The sequence below is a fragment of the Equus caballus genome, chromosome 28 (assembly GCF_041296265.1).
Source record: "Equus caballus isolate H_3958 breed thoroughbred chromosome 28, TB-T2T, whole genome shotgun sequence".
Classification (NCBI taxonomy): Eukaryota; Metazoa; Chordata; class Mammalia; order Perissodactyla; family Equidae; genus Equus; species Equus caballus.
Window position 1 is genome coordinate 12,068,663 of NC_091711.1, and position 19,349 is coordinate 12,088,011.

Below are 19,349 nucleotides of genomic sequence, written 5' to 3' on the forward strand. Positions count from 1 at the left end.
GTTCAGCCTCAGCAAACCAGGGTTCTTGGTTCAGATCCCAGGTGCAGACCTATGCACCACTTGTCAACCCAAGCTGTGGCAGGGGTCCCACATATAAAGTAGAGGAAGATGGGCACGGATATTAGCTTAGGGCCAGTCTTCCTCAGCAAAAAGAGGAGGGTTGGTGGCAGATGTTAGCTCAGGGCTAATCTTCCTCAAAAAAACATTGGTTTTATTGTGCTTCAGATGTCCTTTAGTCCTTCTGTACCAGTCTTTTATTACAAACATGTTATTTACGAATCGATGCTGCTTCTTTAAAATGTAAATGAGAGTGTATTCCACTAGAGAGACTTTTCCATATGAACACAAAAGAGAGAGGTTAATAGATGCAATAATTCTGATGGATGATTCTTACAAGAGGCACCTCAAAAGAAACAATCAGTCAAATATATAGGTTCTAATTCTTCTTACAGAACAGAAATCAGAGCTTCATAAGACAATGTGAGCCCATCACAGAATGTTGCTGAGTTCTGCCCTGTTTCAAACTACTAGGAACACAGTTGCAAAGCCAGCTGTATAAGGCTGGGGAGGAACTCAGTGGAAAGGTGAGCTAACAGTGGAAATGTTTTCATGTCCTTCGGAACTGGGAGTGCATTTGAATTTTAGGCCGTGATCGGTGGGGGCACAGGGTGGGGGCGGGGGGGCTGCATGAAGTGATTCTGTTTCTGAGGAATGCATTTCTAAAGAGTTTGAACTACAAGATTCAAGAAACAAAGAAACACTGCTGCTGATTTTGGAAAACTATATAAAGCCCGAGAGGAAGAACTACATTTCAGAGTGGCTGAAAAATGTCATAGGATTTCAAAGTAATTTAAATAGTTTTTCAACTCTTATATATACTTTATTTTATAGTCTAATAGTCAATATGTTAGTAAAGAAACAATAAAATGGTGACTTTACCACTTGCATGCTTTGTTGGGAGTTTTTCTTATCACAGAAGAAAATAAAAGAAGGTAAAAGAAGAAATCTTAACAGTCTGTGTTTTATCCTGTTCAAATCCATTCTTTTAGATTTCTTTCTCACCATTAACCTTTCCAGATTTTCTCTTAACAGGCACTTTAAGTAATGGCATGAATTTCAAAAATACTTTCTGCTATAATTTAAATATATACAGAATCTGGCAATACAGTAATCTACAAAGTCAAAGCTCATTTTTTCAGTGAATAAGTAAATAGGTTTAATAATTTGGAAAAGAGAAACACCTTTCTGAATCCATTTTTCTCACCTAGTTCTTCTAAAAAAAGAAGCAGGTTCCTTTAGCAACTAATGAAATCATTTGGTGAGGTGGGTATAATGGACAGGTGCATTAACATGCTCCCTGTTTCTGGGACATCACAGTCTTTCCAACAGGTAAAGACCAGCAAATAAAGATGCCAGTATTGAGCAGTAGCATTACTGTCACATTAAGAGAGGGTCACGGGATACTGTGGGTACATAGGAATGATTCTCACTTAGATCAATGGGATTAAGGATGGCTTCTGGGAGATGTGAATTGGAATGAGGAACACTTCTGAAGAATTTCAATTGAGAAAAAGTAGGCTAGCTAAAATATTTAAAGAAAGACCTGCAATCGTTTTCCTTGTAGAGCTAAAAAATATTAGTTTATACTTGAACTATAAAACTTTCCATTAGTTCATAGTCTGTGTCCACATACTGGCTAAGAAACAGAGTGGAGGCAGAGAACAACATAAAATTATTGGAATTCTATGTTTAATAGACCAATATGGATCTGTCATCCATTGATTATCTAAAGTTTTCTTTAATAATACTTGTATTTTCATTCTACCTCTGTGAAGTAGCACATTTCTATACGTGAAATGCCCATTGTATGGAATACTTAGTATTTGTTTTGTTGTTGTTGTCTTAAGTTTGCTATTTCAAGCTTTAGGCAATTCTTACTCCCTTAAATCTAGCGATTCCAGATTTCTGTGAGCAAGTTCATGTTGACTCAATCAGCTGCCTTCACATCTTTGTAGACGTTGATTATATCCCCTTTTTCTTTCTAAATGGAGATATTATCTCTGCAACTACGTCTCCTAGAGGAGTCTGCTCTTTGGATCACAAGCAGTGTGTCGTATAAGAGAAATGAGAAGGTAGTTGTAGGCCACACTGATTAGATCATGAGCAGTTCTTATGCATTGTTAATGGTAACTTGAAAATTATTTAAGTAGAAGGACACTTAGCGCCAGATAAAGTGATCATCCTTCCAGAAGATGTAAGGTGTATAATTGAACTGGAATAATTGTTCAACACTGCATCCCTTTCTTTTCTGCTTCACGTGTCATATTTTGGAAGTGGACACCATCATTTACTAAGTACCTGATGCTGTACTTTGGCAACTTCATAGTAAAATCTTTTGACTCAATGTTACTCAGAACCAATCAGAGACTAAATGTAATATTGTTACCTTCCAATAGTCTTTTTTAATGTTGCTTAATTTCCTATAACAAAGTGTATTGAAATGAAAGCATCAGATTGTGTTTTTGTTGTTTTATAGGGTTTTCTCCCCTTTTTTTGTTTTAAGGTACATTGGTTTTGTTATGCTTACTTCCAACTTTTTGACTGTGTGGTTTGCATAGTGTATGCAGTAGCTTGGGTCACTTAGCTAATTTATTGATCTCAATGAAATTAGTTATATAACAGATACTACGTACATAGGAATTATCTCAAGAGGTTGTTACAAAGTTTAAATAACTTAATACAAGGTAAAGTGTTTAGAACACTGCCTGGCATACAATAATCACCCAATAGCATCTTTTTAAGGTATTATAATTAATATTATTATCACTTCGTAGATCAATTACTTTTACTTTTCTCCACGTAAAGCTACCCTCTGTAACCTATAAATGATCAATAAAAACTGAACACCACTACTAGAAAACTAACTTAAAGTTCATGACCTAAATACTACGTCAACCAAATATGTCAACTTAGCAAAGAGATTGGAGAATGTGGTGAGTGTATATACGTGAGTGTGTTTAGGGCAGGGAGGTGGGGAGTTGGCCTGTGTGTGTTCTCAGTCCTCATCTCTATAGCATATTCTAAAAGCAAGCTGTCATTCAAACTTTTTTTAAATAATTCTCTTATAGAAACAATGAATTTGGTTGATCGGGATTGGGAATAAATTATTGTGTAACTTAACTCCTCCCTTATTGTTTTTCTGAAATCTATTCACCATACTGCAGCCAAAGTGCTGTTTTGAAAATTCAACTCTGGAGGCCAGCCCCGTGACCAAGCAGTTGGGTTCGCACACTCTGCTTCGGCGGCCCTTAGTTTCCCGGTTTGAATCCTGGGCACGGACATGGCCCCACTCATCAGGCCATGCTGAGGCTGCGTCCCACATGCCGCAACAGGAAGGATTCACAACTATAAATATACAACTATGTACCGGGGGGCTTTGGGGAGAAGAAGGAAAATAAAATCTTTGGGAAAAAAAAAAGAAAATTTAACTCTGATCAAGTTACTGTCGCCTCCTATCCTACTTGAAGCTCTTTAATGATTTTATAAAGTACAAGAAAAAAGTCGAAAATTCTTGCTCAGACATACAAAGGGCCCTGGGATCTGAATCTTCCTTACCTTTCCAGCCTGTGGCTCCTCACTCCCACTTTGCGTTCTGTGGTTCAGTCGCCCTGGTCAATGCTCAGTCGCTTCAGAGACTTTGCACAAGCTGAACCATCTCCCTGGAGCACTTTTGCCTCCAGGCCTCACTCAACTAGTTTTTAATTATGATTTATGTCTCAACACAATGTCTGGCATACAGCAAGTGCCCACGAATATATGTAGCATGAATAAATCGGTAACTGAATGTGTATTTTCTCAGAAGCTCAGTCATAAGGGATAATTTGAATTCTCTCATTGGTTTTCTTCTATATGAATTAGTTTTATATTAGAATAAAGTTCAAACTCAATTTAAAGATTCCCTTCTTGTTACTCATATTCGTGTATCTGAATTTTTAAAAGATTCATAATATGAGGTTAATAGAGAAAAAAGACCTTTATCTGCTACTATGTTCTTTTCAGATTTACGGTTAATACATTAATAAAGGGGGCAGGAGTATTATATTCTCTGCCTAGAATTTTGGAAGATTTTGAGATGAGGTCACCAAAACTGGAATGAGTGCACATGTCAAATCTATATCCAATGGTCACAGTTGTCATAGTGAGTATGCTATACGTGACATAAAAACTATTTTATAATTTGTGTTCTAAAGAAGACGTTTTAAAATTATAGCCTTATAGGCATAATGAAGCTAAAAACACCTTAAAAGAAAAATATATATACATGTAAGCTTTACAAAATTAATCTCCTGCAATTGCCCCAACCCCTTTCATAGGAGCTTTGATTGCTTAGAATGAGGAACTGCGAGAAAAAAGAATTCCTTTGAGGAGCTGGCCAGGTGGCATCGTGCTTAAGTTCGCCTGCTCTGCTCCGGCGGCCTATGGTTCATCTGTTCGAATCCTGGGAGCGGACCTACACACCACTCATCAAGCCATGCTGTGATGGCTTCCCATGTAGATGAGCTAGAAGCACTTACAACTAGGTTCTACAACTATGTGCTGGGGCTTTGGGCAGAAAAAAGAAGAGGAAGATTGGCAACAGATATTTGCTCAGGGTCAGTCTTCCTCACCAAAACAAAACAAGACGAAATAAAACAATTCCTTAGAAAGAAAAAATGTTTGGACCCCAGGAGCTGATGGGGATAGAAGCTATTCTTAGGGTAGAAAAAGAAAGAAAGATATAGCCTCTGAGCTTTACTCTATGTATAACAAGCGTTTTGTGACCAATTGAATGCAAAGAATTAGAATTCTGTACAATTCTAAAATATTGATATGAGTAATAAGATTAACTACTAGTAATGCCAATAAATTCTGATATGCTACTGATAAAAATGATTTATGTGCGCTAAATAAAAGAGAAATGAGACCCAATATGAAATGAGAAATTATTCCTACTCTTTAAAATATTGATCATAATTTTAAACCTTTCAAGATTTTACTATTCATTTTTATCTCCTTCTACTTGTTGGTTTCACATTATCTTGAAGAAGAGTTTTTGTTGTCTGCATTAGTTCTTAGAAAATAAGAACTAAATATTGTGTGATCTTTTTAAGCCTTTAAGAATTTTGTTTTAGTTCATGAAAATGCTAGTAGTGTATGTATGTGTGAGTGTGTATGTATATATACACACACACATGTCTTGAATGTTTCACATATCCCGAATATCTCACACCATTAATGTGCCCTGAGTAACAATTCGAAGTGCACACACAAAAGTGTTACTATGCTTATTCTCCATGTCATCATGGACCATTGTATTTCATTATAATTTATTCTAATGCCCACTCTATGTTCTCTCTCACTCTGCCTCTGAAGTAACTCTTTCAAGCGATATACTTTGACTCTATAATTTACTTGGCTCCTAACGCACTCTCTACTTTTAGAAGTTTCCTCTACTTTGTCTTCCAAGACAATGCTCTCTTTTTTTGACTGATTCTTGAGCATACTACATCTTCTCTGTCCACCTTGTATTGATCATTGATGGCCTCAAAGATGCTCAGCCATTTTCTCTTCTTACTCTTTATATGTTCCTAGGAAGATTTCAACTGTTCCCTCAGCTTCTGTTTTACCTATGTGCCAACAATCTCAAATCTCTATCCTCAGCTCTCAAATCTGTTCTTTATTCCTTAGTTTTGCAAATTAAAGAGAGTAGTTAAGAATTTGGGCTTTGAAGAGAAAACGCTCGTTTATGTGATTTTATGCAAATTATTTAATATCTGTGCCTCATTTTCTGAAGAAGAACTGTGGACAATATGGTACCTATTCCATAGTATAGTTGTGAGGGTTACATAAACTACATGTGTAAAGTTCTTGGGACAGAACCTGGCACATAATAAGTGTTCTATCAGGTTCGTCATTGCTGTCGTCATTATTGCTGATTGAGCAGGTACTAGGAGCACAGGGAGAAATAATGCTGAGCAAACAAGATATGACCCCTCCTCTCCTGGAACATATAGTCTATAATCCTCTATTCCAGCTTCCTAATAGGTATTTGTGCTTGGTTGACCTATTGGTATTTCAAATGTAATGTATTTAAATCCAAATCAAGTATGTTTCCCTCTCAAATCTAGATCTAGTCTTAATAACACTGAACATCTTTAAAATAGTTACCTAGCAAATTGAATATCACTTCAGTTACAGTTTACAGGAAACAATCTTCTGAGCGTTTTTACAGGTTTGAAACAGGGGTTCAGCCACGGGCCAACAATCACAAAGCAGCAAGTCCTGGAGGTGACACTTGAACCAAGATTGCTTTCCAGGCCATAACCATGTAATAGTTTATTGCCAAAGATGCCATGTTGCCTGGGACTTGGTAGATCATCAATAAATATTCTTGAATAAGTGGATGTAATGAACCCTTTATTAATTCGGAGTTTTTGACTATGTCTATTTTATGTTCTGTTAGAAGACCAGGTAGTGGAAAGGAACCAACATTCACTGAGCACTAAACATTTACATACTTGATCATTCATCATACTTCATCTCATTCTATCTTCGTAACTCTAAAACTAGTACCATTATCACCATTTTAAAGATGACAAAACTCAAGAGTTTGAACAATTTTCTCAAGAATCTGAGCTGGTATGTGTTAAAAGTCACAATTTAGTTCCAAATCTGTCTGATTCTAAGGATCCACAATCTTCCTACTGCTCCAACTTGCTGACTTACTTTGCCTGGCAATCTATAGAGAGCAGTTTCCTCTTATACCACATTTTTTAGCTTTTCACAGTTTATATGTCAAACGTTTCTGTCAAATCACTTGTTCCAGACAAGTTAGAATAAAAGCATTGACAAGGCAGGTCACCTATGTATTTATTTTTAAAGACTTAGACAGAACCTAGAGGTATGATTCAAAAACTCAAGCATGTGAATTAAGCCCCTATTACAGCTTTTTGAAATGATGATATTGGAGAAAGTACTTATTCCTTTTGTGGTTTTGTACACATATAAAACACTCAAAAAGGTTAATATTCATAAAAATGTTGTCTTGCAAATAAGTATTGAGACAAACATAACTGAAATAATCATTGATTTCTGAATTACATATTGCTATTAAGTCAATATATGCTTCTACTCTCTTTAATTTTTCGAGTATATTACTGAGCAATTCCTTTTTAAAAAACTAAATACCAAGGATAATAAGTGAAATATTAGCTAATATTTCAGCATATGCTATTAAGGACAATGATGTAGTTTTATGTTCTTGTGTCACAGTAGATAATGGCATCTTAGCCAGCCTAGTACAATACTGACATATTTTATGTATTGTTTTTTCTCACATATCTTATGTTCAATTTAATAAACTTTTATTAAGTGTATATTGTAGGCGAGGTGTCACTATGGAGGATATAAAAGAGGCTAAGATATCATTTCTGCCCTTGAGGAGTTAATAATCTGATGGTGAAGGCAGACCTGTATGCAATCAACTGCAGTATTTGGAAGAATAAAGTGAGTCTTTTAATAGCAAACAAAGTGCTCTGGTAGCATAAAGAGAGCAAGGCTAGAGGGTAGAGCAATGTGGAGCTTGGATTGAAGTGGCAGGATATTAAAAGGAAGACATCCATTATGAAGCTGAAGCACATATGGGAAATAACATGATAAGAGCCTAGATTAGTCAGTGGACAGAGAATAGAAGGGAAAAAATATCAGGCACACTTCAAGGGAAGAATCAATAATATGTGACACTTAATCAGATGTAGGGGTAGGGGATGAGGTTGAGTCAAAGATGAATTTACGTTTTCTTATCAGATACTGAGGTAGGGAACACAAAATAAGAAAAAGCTGTGAGGGAAGTGTGGAAAATTTCATTTGAGATTTGTGGGTTTAATATATCATCAGGACATCTATAAGCAGATAATCATCAGGAGGAAATTTGGGTCTAGAGTATAGGGAAGCAGCCAGTGGTAAAGATGTAGTGTTAGGAGTCATTGGTATAGCAGTAATATTTGAAACTATTGGAGTAGGTGGAAGAATATAGAAACAGTAGGGATCTGAGATAAAATAGATGTAGATAGTTGGAAGAAAATGCAGAAAAGTTTACTATGAAAGTTTCATAGTGAAGAGGAGAAAGGTGAGTATATGGTTAAAAGAGTAGGCGATGTGGAATTAATGTTTTGGCTTAGTATGGAGAAAATTGAACTTGTTTGTAAACTCGTAGAAGAAAGAAATAGAGAAAAAAAGAATAAGAATTCTTAACACAGGGTCCATAGAGTAGGAGCCTATTTTGGATTTCGGATTGTATTTGATCTCTTAAAAGCATAAACAATATATTAAGTGTATGTGAATTTTTATTAGAAGAGTCATGAGATTCTCATAATGATCTAGACTTCCCACTGCAACTCCCGAAAAAGAAACTTTGGAATCTCTGACATGTACAGAGAGAACATTTTATGGGCAATGCCCAAGGAAACAGTATGAAGTTAATTTGAGAAGATGTGTATTCTACATCATTTTGTTGAAAAGTTCATCTGTGAATCTCAAAGTGCTCCATGTATGTTTATAACAAATTTGAAAAGAAAAACTCCTATCATCTCTTGATTTGCTCTGAATTCTGAAAAGAAATAGACCTAAAATGATCTTCTCTTATGCATTACTTCAATAAAAGATTACTGAACACTTGCCTAATCTGTGCCAGGCATAGTGCAGGGTGGACTCAAACAATTAGGCAGGACACCTAACCCAGACTTTAAGGGAACCTTGCCAATTTGGTATTCAGTAATGTTTTTAGCAGGCATAATATCTAAGCTGAGTCATGAAGAATTTGTTCATTCAACAAATGGTTATAGATTGCCCATATGGGCCAGACACTATCCAAGGTGCTGAATGGGCATGAATAAGGAAATTTCTGCCTTCATGCATTGTAGCATGAGGGAGACAAACAAATGGACAAATAAACAAAGTCTATAACGTTAGGTCTCGATAAATGTTATAAAGAAAATATATGTTGGGAAAGGGTATAGTGGAAATGGGAGTCTTCCCTACCAAGGTGACACTTGATTAAAGACTGGAATAAACTGAGGGAATGAGCAATGCAAATATCCAGGGAAAGATCGTGAGGGTTAGATGAAAGAGAAACTGAAAGGTCCTGGGTAGGAACATGGTTTGTTGGGCTGGAGGAATGGCCAATGTGTCTAGAGCAGAGTGAGGAACACAGAGAGTAGTAGATGAGTCCAGGAAAGGCCTTATGGGCCATGGTAAGGAATTGGAATAGGAATAAGTCAAGCGAGGGCTGGAAGGAGTAGCTTGACTTATTCTAGAAGTTTGATTTGACTATGATTTAAAAACTAAGTGAAGTGTGAAAATGTGAGTTTGGAGAAGTCAGCGTGTCCAGGAAATAAAGGGCCTTGTAAGCATAAGGAGTTCAGACTTACTCTCAGAGTAAAAGTAAGCCATTAGAGATTTTAAATGGGCAAGTGATGTAATTAATCAGTTTTGTATTTTCACTGAGTGCTTTATGAAGGATGCTTTGGCAGGGGATCAAGATTATCTTCAAGGAGAAAACTTGTAACGGATGGCCCCAAACTCAGTGTCCATTGCTCTTTCCACTACTACTTTCTCTTCTAATAATGGGACCTGTATGTACTCAAGTATTTTAGGAAAATTAATCTGATATTGGAGTAAGATGGATGGAAAGTATAAGATTATTCCAGAGGTTGTTGCAGTAATCCAGGTATAAAGTGATAAAGACCTTAGTCAGTGGTCTCTATGTATTAATGGTGGAAATAGAGAGAAACAGGCACGTTGCTGCTAAACATATTAAGAAGAAAGGATTGATAGAATTGTGCCCAATTACAGAAAGAGGGAAGGAAGCAAAGATGACTCCATATGGTGTTCATGACTAAAGCAACAGTCATTTGTATTTGTGTTTAGCCTATTGGAAACCTCCAATAAACCTGACTTAAATGAATAAATGAATGAACATGGGACCAAATGAGAAAAAGAGGAAATAAGCTTGGAGGGGGTTGGTTTTGCTTTTAGGCATTTTGAGTTTGAAAAGAAAGCACAACGATCTTTGCCTAAATTAAAGCAGGTCATCAGCATCACTATCTCATTTCACATCCTATGCTATCTCAGCAGTATTATAAAAATTAGCTAATTTAGCTAGGTTCACCTTTTAGCCATACACTAAGAAATAAAGCAGAGTGTTACGTTAATGAGCGTGAGCCTGGAAGCCTGATAGCTGGGGCTCAAATCTCAGCTCAACTCCTCACTATTGGTGTGACCTTAAACAAATTATATAATCACTCTACTCCTAAATTTCCTAATCTGTAAAGTGGGGATAATAGTATTATCTTTGTCATAAGATAGTAAGGACTCGATAAATGATCCACTACCCGCTAGCCTTCAACAATTCACTGGAAAACTGAGGTTTGCAGATCAAAGACGTAACTAGATAACTTAATTGTCCAAGATTCTTTACCAAGAGGTACTGATTATTTATCTCTTTTTACAAGACACTGTATTGAGTACAATGCTTTAGATTGAAATAGATGTTTTTTAATGTAGTAGGTCTAGATAATTGTATACGTTTCTTACTGTGCAACACCTAAAATTCTAAGAGTTTTTGAAGTAATTGTACTTTACTGGTTTATGTCATTTATATGTATGTATTTTAAAGAACATGAAATTAAAGTAGCTTACCTTTTTTTAGTTTTATGTGTTATTCTAAAATTTTATCTGTCTGTCATGAATAAATGGTTCAGTCATTAATTGGGCTTGATTTTAAACATTATAAAATTTCGAACTTCAGTCTTCTGAATGGCTCTCTTTAGTTCACAATGCTTTTAGAAATATAAAATAATTCTAGGGACTAAAAATAAATATCCTAGTCTCCCTTTCCCAAGTATAAATGTTAGTGATTCTTAAGTAGCTTTAACTGTTGTAAATTATAGCCTTCTACATCTGATTTAAGAAACAGGTAACTTTATTTAATTTAATTGCTCAATTGATTGTTGATACAGTTGCCTTCTACTTATATTATCTTCTGATTGCCCAAATAAAACATAGAAGATATGTCTTTTTAAAAAATAGGTAATTTATGAAGTTTAGAATCAAGTTTGTGGTTTCTATTACATGAACAAGTTATTTCAATAGGGGCTTCCTCATTCCATGACGTTGTACTTGCTATGTCTGAGTTTTCTCACATCTAGGTTCTTCTGACATTTGCAATGTGATATGAAAATGCAGAACATGCTGAATATTTTGTTCAAATTAACTGTTATACCATAAAGTAAACTTTAAAAAATTTTATAATTTACCTTATTTGTTTATTGACATGTTCTTCTCTCGTCAAAATATACAGCCCCTCCTGTAAATTATAAAAATTTTTATTGTGGCTTCACCATAATCCAGTTTATTTAGTGCTTATTTATGTGAAAAAAGCTTGCATTTATTTACTTAATAATAATACATTGCAATTCAACCCATGTCAGTATCCTCTGCCTTCGTTATTGCAGTTAGTTTCATGATTTTGTTGCCTTTTTATGAAAGCTTATATCTTTTACAATTTCTTGAATTTTAAATACATTTTCTAAAATATTTGCTATGTATATATTTGTTCATGTCTTTATTTTTGTATTTGGCCCTCCAACATTGGCATTGGTGTTAAATTTAGCAAATAGTAAAAGAGTTTTAATTGAATTTAACAAGAACTTAAGCAACATGGAGGCAGAGACTTTGTCTTGTTTGCCCCTGTGACTTCAGACCTGCAAAAATGCCTGCCACAAAGTAGTTGCTCAATAAATATGTATTGCTATAAAGGAGAGAGAGGGGACAAGAGAAAGAGAAATATGAATTAATAAGACAGTTTTTATCAAACTAAAAAGCTTTTTCACAGTGAGGGAAACCATCAGCAAAACAAAAAGACAACATATTGAATGGGAGAAGATATTTGCAAATCATACATCCAATAAGGGGTTAATATCCAAAATAAGTAAAGAACTTATACCACTTAATATCAAATAACAAACAACCCAACTAAAAAATAAGCAGAGGATTTGAATAGACATTGTTCCCAAGGAGACATACAGATGGCCAACAGGCACATGAAAAGATGCTCAGTATCACTAATCATCAGGGAAATGCAAATCAAAACCACAATTAGATATTACCTCACACCTGTTAGAAAGGCTATTATCAAAAAGACAAAACATAACAAGTGTAGGTGAGAATGTGGAGAAAAGGGAACCCTTGTACACTGTTGGTGGGAATGTAAACTCGTGCAGCCACTGTGGAAAACAGTGTGGAGGTTTCTCAAAAAATTAAAATAGAACTATCAATTATCCAGCAATCCCACTTCTGGTTACTTATCTGAAGAAAATGAAAACACGAATTCAAAGAAATATATGCACCCCTATGTTCATTGCAGCCTTATTTACAATAGCCAAGATAGGGAAGCAGCCTAAGTGTCTATCAATAGATTAATGGATAAAGAATATATATATATGATGGAGAATTACTCAGCTATAAAAAAAGAATGAAATCTTACCATTTGCGACAATATGGATGGACCTAGAAAGTATTATGCTAAGTGAAATAAATCATAAAGAGCAAGACAAATGCCGTATGATTTCACTTATGTGTGGAATCTAAAAAACAAAATAAATAAAACAGAAGCAGACTCAGATACAGGAAACAAACAGATGGTTACCAGAGGGGAGTTTTGGGGGGTGCAAAATAGGAGAAAGGGATTAAGAGGTACAAACTTTCAGTTATAAAATAAGTATGTCATGGTGATGTAACGTATAGCATAGGGAATATAGTCAATAATGTGGTAATAACTTTGTATGGTGACAGATGGTAACTTGACTTATTGTGATGATCATTTCATAATGTATATAAATATCAACTCACTGTGATATACACCTGAAACTGATAGGATATTCTATGTCAACTATACTTAAATAAAAAAAGACAGCTCTTTCCCTCAAGAGACTTTGAGGCAAGATAAGGAAATATGACATGTGCAGAAAAAACTATGAATAGCAATCAGTACGATAATGTATACTCCAGTATACCATGCACCTGAGCTAACATCTGTTGCCAACCTCTCTCTTTTTTTTCTTTCTTCTTCTTCTTCTTCTCCTCAAAGCCCTCCCAGCACATAGTTGTAAATTCTAGTTGTAGGTCCTTCTGGTGGTGCTATGTGGGACGCTGCCACAGCATGGCTTGATGAGTGGTGCTAGGTCCGTGCCCAGGATCCAAACTGGTGAAACCACAGGCTGCCAAAGCGAAGGACAGGAACTTAACACTTGGCCATGGGACGGGAACCCCTGTAGTGCTTTCTAATTTGAATTTGTATTAACTTTATATTAAAAAGAATAATTGTATCAATAATAGTAACACTAACAATAGCCAACCCAATAGGGTTTATTATGTGCTAACATTTTAATTTAATTAATTTATCTAATCCTCATAACAACACTATTGAAGAATTATTATATCCATTTTTTTAGATGAGGCAATTGAAGATTATAGCTAGAAAGTGCCGGAGCCTGGCTTTGAACTCAAGCTATCTGAATACAAAAACCAATGACGACCAAAAAATAACAGTCTTTGAAAGATCAATTCATTCCTCTAGTGTAAATACCATGCAAACAATTTTTTCACACAAGATTCCTTTCTTGTTTTCTTAAATTGGATTTATATACATATATGTATATATACCTTCCATGCTTGTGTGCTTTTACTAAATCTATTCTTCCAATGATTTTTACTGCACTTCAGATCAGAGTTCACCTAAATTCCCACGGTGGTAACTGTTGCTAGTAATCTGGTTGTTAATGTAGTTATCTAGTAATTAATATACTACTAGCAATGGTCTAGAGATCATTCTTATGATGGCTAGTTTGAGCAAACCTCTAGACTAGATTCTTTTTTTCCACTAAATTTATCTTGTAAACAAGTACAAACCTCTTTTGAATAATTTAAAATCAAACTTGAAAATAAATTTACAAAAGAAAAAAGAAATATATTCATTTGCCCTCACTAACGAAAGAATAGAGAAACTGAAGGCAATCAGTTGAACAAAAACAAGTTGTTAAAATTCACAGTGTATTCTATGTTGAGATTTTAGAAATAAAAAAAGATGAAAGTAGATGCATTGTTTTGTGGATTAAATCAGACAAGAGAGCCAAGCTTTTCAAACTCCCTTTTTTGATCAATTCACAAAGAAAAATTATGTAAAATTCCTTGTGGCTTTCAGTCACATTGACTAATATGGTAAAGGATTTCTCCCTGACATTTTTGCTTTAAAAAGAAGTCCAACCAAATCCTAATCTGATAATAAAGCAAAAACTTGTTTTTCTAAGTATTTTATGCTATTTAACATTGTGTTCTTAGAGAGAAGTCAAGTGCTGTGTTGGTTTGACTTGGACCATGTATTATAGCAAGGAAATATGAAGCCTATGATGAAAAAGGCACTTTTCGCTCACTGGACTGAGAATCAAAAGACACGAATGATACTTTCAGCTATGCTACTAATAAGCTGTGAGAAGCTGGGCAAGTCAATTTCCATTTCTGAATACTTTATCAAGGAGGGGAATCATTAGCCCCTTTTGAGAATCTGATGAAAATGCACAAATACATAAATGCCTATAATTTTACATAGTATTTCAGAGAGTTTGCAGACTTCTTGGAATTCTGGTCTCCACTAATAGGTAATTAGCATTAGGAACCGAAAACTAGATCATTCCTAAAGTACTTTTGCATTCTACGTTTCTAATACAATTTGCGAACATTTTGTCCTGAACTATTTTGTTAACCAGGAAAAAAATTTGAATGGTGCAAGTAAAAGCCTAGCTGTACTACTTTCTCCCCTACTTTTTGCCTTTGCCCATTGCAAACAAGATTCTTCTTGCACAAATATCCTACCGGACAACTTGGCACAAGGAATATTTGAATGTAATTATTCTTTAAATTTCCATGTCTTTGGTAATTTGCTAGTATATGACTGTGATTTGCTTGTACATAAGGTCAAAGATCTGAGGCAATGCATCATAAAATAATCATTTATGTTTTCTTTACCAAGGTTCATCGAATCTTTTAACCTACACTGTCTGCTGTAAAGTTAATTTTCCGTATTAGAGCAATACTCAGATTAGCCTTTTAAAAATTACACTATAAAAAAATGAACATAAGTCAAAATGAAGGGCATCGGAAGCAAATAACCTTTGGTAGTTTTTCTTGGAAAACCATACCTTAACCACATTCCTCTAGATTATTTAAGCTGTTTAGCATATTAAAACAATTTATACCTAACCCAATAAAATTTGTAATACATATGTTCTGGAAGAAAATAGTTGATAAATTAAGAAACATCTCACTGTGGAAACAGTCTATTAAAATTCCTAACTTATTAGATGTTTTCTTTTGTCTATGAGCTTTTATGAATTTGTAACTGTGCCATAAAAACATAATATTTTAATATTACAAAATTTGAAGTACATACATTTGATTTATTCTGTATTCCTGTAAGTTCCTCTGTCAAATAAAGGATTTCAAGGATGTCAGACAGTCCTGTATCTATCTCCGTCTCTAAATTGATAATAACTGAAGGATCTATAGTTTTATGAAGCTATCAAGAGAATTTGCTGGGAAATTATTACATCTTACTCCATAATAATTGAACATACAGTCTAAGAGAAGTATGTTAGTTAGCACAAAATATATGTTGCTTTCAAGTTAGCTTTCTCACCTTTTATTTTTCATACGTTTTCTTTGCCCAAACTGGTTTTATATATACCTTTTCCATAAGTTACAACAACTCTAAATACTGTTTTTAATGATGAAACACCAGGAGCACATTTTATTAGTCTAGTTTGCTTGCCTTTACCATGCAAAGTTGGCCTTGCATGAAGGTAACTTAGGAAGAGGAATAACACTAAATGATTGCTAGCATCTGGGAGACAATTTTCTAAATTTTCCATTCATTTATGCATTCAAGATGTATTTGTTGAGCTACTTCTATTCTACACCAAATGATGTTCCAGGCCCTAGATATGCATCAGTGAACCAAACTGAAAGAAACTCTAGTTCTTATAGATTTTCAAAGAGGTGGTATTGGCGAGAGAAGGAAACAAACAAGCATTAACGTAGAATAATGATAAGTACTAGGAAGGAAAATACAGCATTACTTATAAGTTAAGAAAATAAATCAACTACTAATCATCAGGAGCAAGAAAATTTATTTTTAAACCAATATGATAAATTTTACTTCTGAGAATAGGTAAAAGAATTCTTTTGAATCTTGATATAGGTCCTCACCCACCCCCACCTCAATCTACTATTCAAAGAGTAACTAAAGGGATTAGATCCTTCAGTGGCTTCCCGTGATTCCTTCACCAGGAACCCTCAGCAGAGGCTGAGCTACGACTACCTTGGCACCCTCCACCCTTCTCCGTATTCACTATGTTATAACCACATTGACGTTTTGTTGTTGTTTCTCAAACATGTAAAGCTCCTTTCTGCCTCCAGACTTCACACACATATTGTTCCACCTTGAATCTAATCCTTCACCCCCCACCTTCCAAATCCAGCTAATTCCTAAATGTGATTTCTGCACAGTAGCCAATTCTGGATGAGGCTCCCTTGTTCTCACTTTCCTACCATCTTTACCTGTCCTTTTACCAACTGATTACAATTTAAATTATGTAATGACATAATTCTTCATGTGCATGCATTTATCACCTATTGTAGGCTATTTCATTAGCCTGCAAGCTCCTTGTGGTAAAGTGAGGGGGCTTGCTGAGGCAGCTGTTTCTCTCCTTTGCCAATGAACTTTGCACCCTGCCTGACACAATATAAGCATTTAGAAAATTGTTTCTGAGAGAAAGAATGAATTTCAATAAAAAATGGGTTCGGTTTACAGCACATGGTTTTATGCAACACGTGGCAAAGTGGGTTCTGGTGGGAGCTGGTAATATCCTTTAAACCATGTGACTGAGCAAATGATTCTAGTTGACTCTTGTGTTTTTAAATCTGTGTTACATACTGTTTCTGTCCCAGACTCTGCTGGAAGTCTACTGCTTGCTCGTAGGCTCATAGTCCCAGTGACAGATGGTTTTTAATCTTTGCTATTTGGCTCCCAGAATGGGTGTATATTACTAACTCATGTATTCTCCCCAGTATGTAGAAAATGACTCTAGTGGCCATGCTCTCTGAGGAATCAGATACTTTTTGGGATCCACATGGAGAAAGGTTTTAAATGCTTTCTGGAGGGAAAAGCCACTTTATTCTTGGAATCCTTGTTGAAAAAAGATCCAATTCTGAAAAGCCAAAATTGTGTAAACCATTAAATAATTCCAGGCAGCGATAGCTCAGGACTTCATTTTTAGTCACCTCCCCCAGTACTCTGAAGGGCACACACATATATGCACATAGATACACAGTGCTGGTGATGTTTTCTGCTTCTTTTGACATGAGAAATTAGAATTCTCCTTGAGGATGGAAAGAATCCTTCTTCAGTTTCTAGCATACCCTAAATCTCTATCGTGGCGCTTATCAATTTGTAGTAATATTTTATTTTATTTTCATACCAGTCTCTCCAACTCTTTCAGAGGCAAGAAACTGTCTTTGCTCTTTTTTATCCCCAAGACCTGGCCCCCTAAAAAAGGGTCCATAATAGGCACTCAGTATTCATTGAATGAATCACAGATAATAAGTATTTATGTTGGAAACAGCCTGAGCTGGAATCAACCACCCCTTGTCTATTTCAACCAGGCAAAATAGAACTCAGAAGGCACTCAGGGAATAACTCTCTCTTATGTAGCATCTATTCCTTTAAACAAAGGCCTAAGGTTTTCCCAAACCAAATAACCCTCAGAAGATTTTCCTATGTGGATTTATGCCAGAATGTTTCTGGTCCATTAGTTGGCAAATAGGACTCCTTAATAACTGCAAAGGAATGATAAAATTCTGTTCAAAATATAATGGAAGCTGCAGGGGATTGTATATTCATTTTTTTATAATAGGAAAACTTGAATCCTCAAATAACAGAGTGTTGCCATGTTAGCTTCCTCCTGAGAACTGAAATGCAAACTGAGGAGAGCAGAATGGTGTGATTAGTGTCAGAGCCACTGGAATCTGCAAAGCCCCCACTCTTAACTGGGACAACAGGATTCAGCTGATAACTTAAAGTCTCCCGACCTGTGTCTCTATGTTTCTTACTTAGTTTTTTGGAGAATTCGTATTCCAAAATCATTGTTTAAAAATCTCAAATATACGGCAGTAGGTTGCTCTATATCAAAGAGTAGATAAATGCAATGAGGAGTGTATTAAAGAAAACAGAAAGAATGAAAGGAAGGAGGAAAGAAAAGAAAAAAATATAGAAGGGGAAAAAAGGAGAGAGAGAGGGAGGAGGAAAGAACAAAGGATGCGAGGATGGAAGGGAACTATTGAAATATTTGGTAGAGCTCCTCCACAACTCGGACGCTTTGTATGTGCAGTACTTCAATGTCCTTCCTAGGTAAACAGCAATGCCTTTCCTTTTTATTAGCGCTGCTGCGGCTGCTGTTGCTTACAAAAGATTCACAAATCAAAATAGACTCAGTTAGCTTTTCAATAATTCTAAAAGGCGGGGAACACTGCCGGAGAGGGATAGCACTCCAGTATCCTAACAAGGAGTCTTGTTAGCAAAACAAAGTGTGAATTGCTTAGAGATAATTCCCTGCGGTCGGTAATTCCACTGGGTGCCTTCTGTGGCAGCACATGCTATTTCTAAAGACCAATGCCGTTGAACAATATATGTCAGAAGAAATATGAAAAAGTTGATTTTTGAAACGTTTATTCTTCTAGATTTTTCTTTATGTCAGCATGATTCATACCTATTGGTTCTTAGCCTGGAGCACCTAGCACACCCAGGAGTTGAGAAGCAGGATGTGGATAATGAATAGGCTGCATAAGCAGAAGTCCATATACCCAGTCAGTGGTAAAGGCAAGTGCAGAGTTGCAAGCCTGCATTTTCATGGATTATTTCTATTATTCTCTCTTTCAAGGGAAAACAGGAAAAGGAGAACTAGCAAGAGCTTGAGTGACAAACGCCTGGATTCAGATTAGAAGACTGTTCATTTGCCTAGTGCTTCGTTCCTGGAAATTGCGCTGCAACTGCCTGATTAAGGTATTTGGAAAAATCAGAAACATTGATAGGTGTTGTTGATGATCATCCCCCATCCCTATACATATCTTGTGATATGTGGGGAAAAAGTATTTGTGCGGAAGATTGGAGAACTATATCTCTTACTCTAAAAAAATGCTTC

At 35.6% G+C, this 19,349-nt stretch overlaps 1 protein-coding gene across 10 annotated transcripts in view; it reads left to right on the plus strand.

The window, feature by feature from the left end:
* The window catches only part of SYT1 (synaptotagmin 1), a 518,336-nt gene that overhangs the window by 91,589 nt on the left and 407,398 nt on the right, over window positions 1-19,349 (plus strand). For all 10 annotated transcript variants that reach the window (XM_070254462.1, XM_070254465.1, XM_070254461.1 and 7 more), the window contains exon 2: window positions 19,089-19,210. The gene's annotated coding sequence lies outside the window, so the exon portion shown is untranslated. The remainder of the gene's footprint in view (window positions 1-19,088; window positions 19,211-19,349) is intronic.